Raw genomic sequence first — 7,707 nt, 5'->3', positions numbered from 1 at the left:
TAAGATGTAGACACTGAAGGTGAAGCAAATGACAGTGCTGTGATGCAGGATGCATCATCCAGGACTAGATCCTGCTGGAAGGCAGTGGCCTCCGGCACCAGGCTTTCTGAGGCAGGGTGGCTCGGCAGGGCCAAAGCAGGCGGTGAGTGACTTCCCTGGGTCATGCCATGGCCCGGGGCAGGAGAGACCCTTCCTGTTTGTATAATTTGGGGAGGTCAGAGGTCATTACATTCACACTATGTATTTTAAAATTTAAGCCAGTTTCTGCCAGAGTGACATCGGTGGCTCAGGAGGCCAGGAATTCCCATGGTAACAATTCAGGTGCTGTTTAACCTTTCAGGAAAACCAGCAGAGCCCGCAGGCAAGACCCCTGTTACAAGGATCAGCCAAAAACCAGTGCTTGGGGAGCATCACAGCTGGATCTGCTTAGGGTAGCACAAATAAGCGTGATGGGGTGGCACAGAGGTGAAAGATATGTAATACTTTTCTCTAAAATGTGTAATTAAATAACTAAATCATGCTCTTTTCAATAGATAACAATAGATAACATTACAAGTAGCTGCCTACATCATTCAGTGCCAGCAGCCTCTATGTTAAAGCAATTCCAACAAATGCAATGATGTCCCAATTGTATATATTCTCTGTTTTGCTTCTACATAACAAAACTGGGTTTAGCTCTCTCTGAAGCACAGTCATGTATAAAGAATGCAAACAATTGAGCCCCATCCCTCCGAACAGAAAGGCACGTGCCTGTGTGCTGCAGCCTTGTTCTGTAACACCTGCAGACATTTCTTTTGAGAAATCTGTGGTTTTGAAAACAGGTGGGTGATACTCAAGATGACAGAGCAGATCCTATTCCTACCAAACCGACTTCATAGAGAACAATGCCAGGCTCCTAGTGATACAAAACAGACAAGGCAAACAACCTGAAGGCACTCACTTCCCATACAGAGGTGTGTAGCCCTTCACAGAGCAAAGCATGTGGTAGAGGCCCACACACTTCACCTTGGATTACCACAAAAAGAGTTTTCACATCACTGCTGGGCTAGACATGTCCCAGGTACCACATATTAGCTGTTCAGAGAGCTCAGTGTGGCTTCACAGGAAAGGAATTACTGTGATACTTTGCACTGTAGGAAGATATCCACACAGCTCCTTTTTTCAGGGTTGGCTTTTGTAATCCCTCCTTTTGTTCCAGTACATGGTGGTCTTGCCTGTTCTTCAATATAAAAATAAAACAAGAAAACAAAATGCCTTCTCTTCTGGCACTTGCTGCGCTGACTCGAAATAACCACATACCCTAAGGAAGCGAAACTTCTAGGAAGAGAACCATGAGAGTAACCCCCCCTTTTTCAAAGATGTCAGCCTTGCACTGCTTCTGTTTAAGCAATGAAAGAACTTGACTTCTGCTCATTCTGACTGGTATTTTCTGCCTTTGCAATAGAATGATTGTTGTTGTTGTTGGCCTTCCCACGACCTGTGTGCCACTCAATAAACCTCTGAGGCTCCCAGCACCGTGTAGGACTGGCCTCAGCGGGACTCTGCAAAGCCTTGCCTGGGGGTTCTCAACTTAGGCCAAAGTTGGCATGTGCCATCCTGTAGGTTTAAGCATTAAATATTTGGTTCTATTTTTCTCTTTTAGTCTGACAGGTGCCATGCTTCCAACTTACTTAAAATATTCAAATCATGCACACCCCTGTGTGCCTGTCACTTCATGCTCATGGGAATTGAGCCCAAATTCTATACCTAAAGGGCTTGAAAATGTCATCTTGATGCCAGATCCTGCTGAATTTTACAAGTATGAAAGGTAGAAGTACTCCTATGCGTAATGCTGAACATGCAGGGTCAGTTTGTTATTCCCCTGTGAGTATGATCCTGTTTCAGAAAACCCTTAATCCAGTAAGTCCAAAAGTACAACATCCCCTTTTGGAGTGAAAAGTAGAACTGTGCACAGCTTTAAATCCTGCCACTGAGTACTTCTGGCACTCATTGCCTGGGGCCAAGTTGGTAGCCCCCCACAATCTAATCTCATTCTCAGCTCAGGTGGCAGGACATGCATATACATGTGCTCTCCCCTCCCGGGTCAGGAGTGCCCCTAATTACAGCAGTGTAATGTTGACCAGACATTAAATCTGGGCACAACTGATATTCATTAAAGTTGGGTTAGTAATAAACATCTGTTACTGTGTGGCTCCAGAAAAATTTTCCTGGAAAATGCTTACACACAGAAAAGAAGAGTTCACATTAGACTAGTGGTGTGCTGAGGAGGATGGTGGAATTCACAAGCTTATCTGCTTCATGGAATGTAAAATGGATGTTCAGGAAGGCCAGATAGTCCCAAAGGACATAGACATCTTCCAGGTGAAAATATCTTTTATTATTAGTTCTTTTTATTGTCAGAATATAAATTGTATCTCTGGTGCACTTTTAAAAATACTGAGAGGCTGGGCCTTTACACTTGACAAGTTTTTTACGTGTATGCAGGCACAGTGCCACGACTGCTCTTCAGCAGAAAATAGGAACATGTATTTGACTTTAAATAAAGTAGAAAGATGTGCTTTATTAAAACACATTTTATTCCCTCTTGTGTGACATGCAGTTTTACTATTTTCCATATTTAAGTTTTGAGACAAAAGTCATTACTGGCATTTGCACTTTAGAGAATAAAGATGCCAACAGCCTATGTTTTATCTACTTGCATTTTTGTGATCTTACTTTCTCACTGGAGTCATAAAAGGTTATGGGAATGCATGTATTTGCTTGGCCATTTATTAGATTGATTTTAACCTATCAATTTTATGGTCTTGCATTTTACTTTCACAAACTTGTAAACTATTTCATTCATTTAAAATACATGCAGGGTACCTACCACATACTGTTAATAAGCTTGCTGAAAGGACTTAGGCCCTGTAAAGGTGGCTCTGGCCAAAGAAAATTCTCAGGTCTTCAACCAATGCGAACACAATCGAGGTGATGCAGCAAAATTGCCTGGATTTGAAAAGAGATCAGGGCCAAATCACGGTGCTTAAGAAGCTCAAGGGCAGGTAACTCTCGGCTCTTATATTTGTGATATGAACCATGGCTAGAAACACAAATGAAGTCAAATGAGCTTGTAGCTCTAACCTTGTGCTGTGACATGTCAGCCCTGCTTTTTCAAGGTTTCTTCATCAGTGTAGTGAAAGTTATAGGGATACTCACCTTCTGTCATATAGAAGTAGGCTATGAAGAATTCTAAAGGCTATTTCTGTACTACCTACATTTTTCTCCACATGTCCTACAGCCTACAGTCCACTGCAGCATTTTCTTCTGCCCTCACCAGTTACAGTCCCCAAGAATTACTGTCTCCCAGACTGTATCTACATTTAGGAGGAACGTCATCTAAATATCTAAGAAGATCTCTCCCTGTCATGGTTTCAAAGTAATTTTGGGCTCCTTTAACCATTGCGGCTTCAACACCCTTAGCACAGAGGCAGGATGATTCACCCACTTTCTGTCCACATCCAGGAACTATTTACTTCTCAGGGGAGGAAGAGGCTTTTCTACTATTTTCATAATTTAAATCATTTTTGGCAGTAGGCTTTATGCTAAGTAATAAGGAATATCCACCACTGCGAACAAGGGATAAAGGAAATTTTCACCGTAAGTAATAAATGAACCGTATATTTTGTGAGCATGACCAGTGAAGCTGGCAGTTTTCACTACTTCAGTTTAGATTTTTGACCTCTTGAAAGGAAATAGATTGTTGAAACAGTAGCAGCCACTAGCCAGCCAACATGCATTTCCACCTGAAACCATGGTGAGTATCTATGGGCAGGGACACCTAAAGGTGAGGCTTCTCATGGAAGAGCCAAGTTGAAACTCAAGGATGGAGGCAGGCTATGATCTGCAGGCGGCCTGGCTTTGGCAACACTGTCAGAGTGATATTTTCTACACCACAGTGATTACCCCTGCCACGTGATCAGGCTTAAACCCACAGTACTAAGGTACAGAGTAGGAATAACCAGACGGGCAGACAGGGGAGTACTTCCCTTACCTGATACTGCCACCAAAACTCAAGAGTTGGAAAAAGCTGATCTAAAAAAATCAGTCTGAATAGCTTTGGTGCATCCCCCTGGAAGTGTCCAGGAGGGGCAGGAGGGTGACAATGCCTGCTATGGGCTAAGAGGCTCTCTGGTTGTGCAAGGTTTCCTTTGCACAAGGAAGCAAAAGTTGTATCCAAGGTGCCTGGCTCCATTAATAATTGGTCCTTACTATTCAATATCCGAAGTCACTTAAGTCAAAAGGCCACCACAACTGGAGTCATCCATCAGCTCTTGTCTGGTGCTTTTTTTAAAATCTTCCTGCCAAGAGAACATGGATGTCCTGGACACTCCGCTGAAGAATAGGGTAACGTTTCCATCCTCAGCTATCAGATTTGGAAACACAGGAGACCAGAGTCTTTGCAAAGAAGCTCAGTTAGCTCGTTTGGCTCTGTTACCAGTGCAGTGTTGGAGTAACTAAAATCTTCGTCTGTTGCTCAACAAAATAATTTGTAAAGCAAGAGGGATTGAAGCTTTATACACTTACTCAAGAAGTGGAAGGAAATAATGGGCTTAAAAAAGCAGCCCTCTCCTCTGTAATAGCCGCAAACAACATGGGGTGGGCATGGGGTTTTTTCTGTTCTCCCCCAACATGCCCTATTCTGCTAAAAGGTTTTTTCAATGTACAATCCAAAGTCAAAGCAGCCTCTCCTGTTTTAGCCTTTAGTTCACGTGACAAGATCCATTCCTTCTGAACACCTCTGGTGAGGGGGAGTCCTTGATTAAATGAGCTACAGACTGAAACATCCTTTCATGCTCCAGTGGGGCATTTTGACTGCAAAAGGTTTGCATGCATAGCCAGAGCACTGCTGGGACTGTGTATTCTCACTTTGTTCTTCTTCTCTCTCCCTCAGGCAGATTCTGTGAAGTACTGAGCCCTCCTGGAGCCAATGGGAGTTTAAAAAGTGCTCAACATCTTTCCAGTTTTGGCTACCTAATAATACAGCCATTAATGTATGCACAGCCTATTTTTAGAATCTGTAACATGCTTTCTGGGTAAAAAAATGCTTGAAAGACCCCTTCTTCTCCCTCAGAGTTGACACTGAATTGCATTTAATAGAAGAGCCTGAAATTCCTTCCATTAAAATGTGTATTATAAATGCTCAAGGAGCTGTAACTGCAGTTGAAAGCTAGGTATATTCCTGCCAAAGGGTAAACTAACTTCATCTAATAGCAGAGTATTTCTAGTAGAACAATTTACCCTTTATGAGCCTTTTTCTCGGAGACAACATAGAAAGTATATCTTCACTATGTTTTCAGCAGAGCAAAATAAAGTAAATATACCTACAGGTTGCTAAGAAAACCATTGGCATAAAAATATGCAAGACAAAATTTATCTGTGTTTTTGGACTCTTAGCCTAGTGCAATCAGCCATCTGGGCAATAAAAATGTCCACAATGCTGGCCTTCAGTACAGCATGTAATGATCCTTTGAGTGGTCTAAGACTGCAAATTTGTATTGCATTTTGAAATAGGAAGTCCTAAAGTGTTAAACTAGATGAACATTATTATTCCGTGTCTGCAGAAGGGGAGACTGAGACACAGAGCAGAGAAGGCAGCTTGCTTAAGAGTGCAGAAACAGGTCATCCTAAAGTTAGAAGTATTTGTAGCACTTGGCATGAGAACTTGTATACAACCCTTAGAGAACATACTGTTTTCCAGGGGAAAGAAACCAATGACATTGCATATGAGCACTAGAGGTGTAAATGCCCAACCAGAGCTATATGTGCACACTAACAAATCTTTTTCCTTTGTTGTTTAAGGGTAAACTGTTCTAATGTTCTTCCATTTCCCCCCTGCCCCCCCCCCCCCCCCCATTCCTGTGGAGAAAAATCACTCGGTTTAAAAGAGGTAGGTGGTGGATAACAAACTCAAACGGGGTATTTTTTTCTGCTGTTGTTAGTTAATTGAAATGAGTTCTTCCTTTGCTCTTGCTCCACTACCCCAGGAGAAGAAATTGCTCTTATTTTAGATGCTTGAAACTCTGAGAGTATCCTAACCAGCAGTAACTCTTCCATAAAACATTTGAGCAGTCCTGCTGACCTGCAGTAGGTCTATTCATGCTCTTAAAATTAAGGGCACACAAAGTGCTCAGCTATGTGAATAAGGAGCCCTTCAACATCTGCTTAAGGCAAGGAGAAGTTCTCAATGAAAGAAATACATAAGGGAGTCACAGCAACAGGAATTCTGAGTATGACAGACACGCAGAGTTGGACCCTGAGCCTGATGAACAACTGCATTCATTCACATAGCAGCATCCCTGAGATACAGCTCATCGGTGTTTGCTGCTTCAAATACTTCAAGTCAAAACAAGCGTGAGTGATTTGATGTGTCTACACGGCATAATTAGGGATGTAAACAATGACTGCCACTGCAGAAACTAGAGCAATATGCTAAGTAATTACCTGAGTTATTTTGGCCTGGCTACGTTCTGCATCATTAGTATAATTGCGGGAATTGAATTCAAGCCCATCATACCTTTGATAGTTCAGTTTGTGTACAACAACCTCATCCTAAATTTTTATGATGTTTCCTTGATCGCCAAGGGTGGCCCATGCTCTGCCCCATTCTTTCCACAAAGGAAAGACCCATTAATGAAAACAAGGTTAATTATGCTTTCATCAGAATGGCTTCAGAAGAGATTTCTTTTGATAAAGAGCAGAGTGGGGAGTCCATTCGTTCTATTCCCTTCCTCCTTAAAAAATAAAGTAAAACCACACAATGAATGTCTCTATTTACATTTCTGAGTTCTTTTCATGCTTAATATGCCTGTGTGAATGTAGCAAACACAAGTGAAGCATGAATAATATGTGACTATTTTCCCTTTTTTTCCCTATATTGCTTAGCACTCTATTTTTTTAACTCTTCCCAGGAGCAAGAAGGTAACCATTTCCCTGCCCCCTTCATCTTTGTTTCTTTTTCTCGTTATTCAGGACGAGGCCTGTAGTGAATCTGTTAGGACTATCGTGCTACATTCCTCAGTTCTACTTGGCACAGCTCATGTGTGAATCGAGGCCTTTTTTCTCTATGAGAAAAGATACTTCCCTTTATAACATTCTAAGTCAATTACTGTGTTGGCCTTATGGGTTTTTTTTTCCCTTCCAAGTGGACATATGATAAGTATTTTCCCTAAAGTCCTTATTATGATTTGTCACATTATAGAGGCCAGAGACCTTAAACATTCCTGTGGTTTGGGTTCACGAACACTTAACACGCACTGAAAAAGGTCACAAAAGGTAGCACAGCACCTTCTCCTTATAAAGACAAGTTCTGATGGACAACTCTTGTCACTTTCAATGTAATGAGGTTAATAAAAAAACCTACTAAATTTTTGTGTTTGCATAGGACAGTGATGGTTTTTCTGGAACATCAACCAGGGACTCTCAACTGAAAACACTGTGAAGCCTCAGATAATCATGAAGAATGAAGCAAAAGACATACAGAGGTTGTAGTGTAAATTGTTGGAAAAACAACCTCTACCCACGTTAAAAATCCTCTGGACATTGCACAGATGCTTCAAGTACAAAATCCTATTAGGTTCAGCATTAATGATATATTGTTTGTTTTATTTGGGAGAAGATGGATGCAAAGCCAGTGTCTGCTCTTGTTTCCATACCATGCAGGTAAAA

Source organism: Aphelocoma coerulescens, chromosome 2, assembly GCF_041296385.1.
Source record: "Aphelocoma coerulescens isolate FSJ_1873_10779 chromosome 2, UR_Acoe_1.0, whole genome shotgun sequence".
Taxonomy (NCBI): Eukaryota; Metazoa; Chordata; class Aves; order Passeriformes; family Corvidae; genus Aphelocoma; species Aphelocoma coerulescens.
This window is presented reverse-complemented; position numbering follows the sequence as displayed.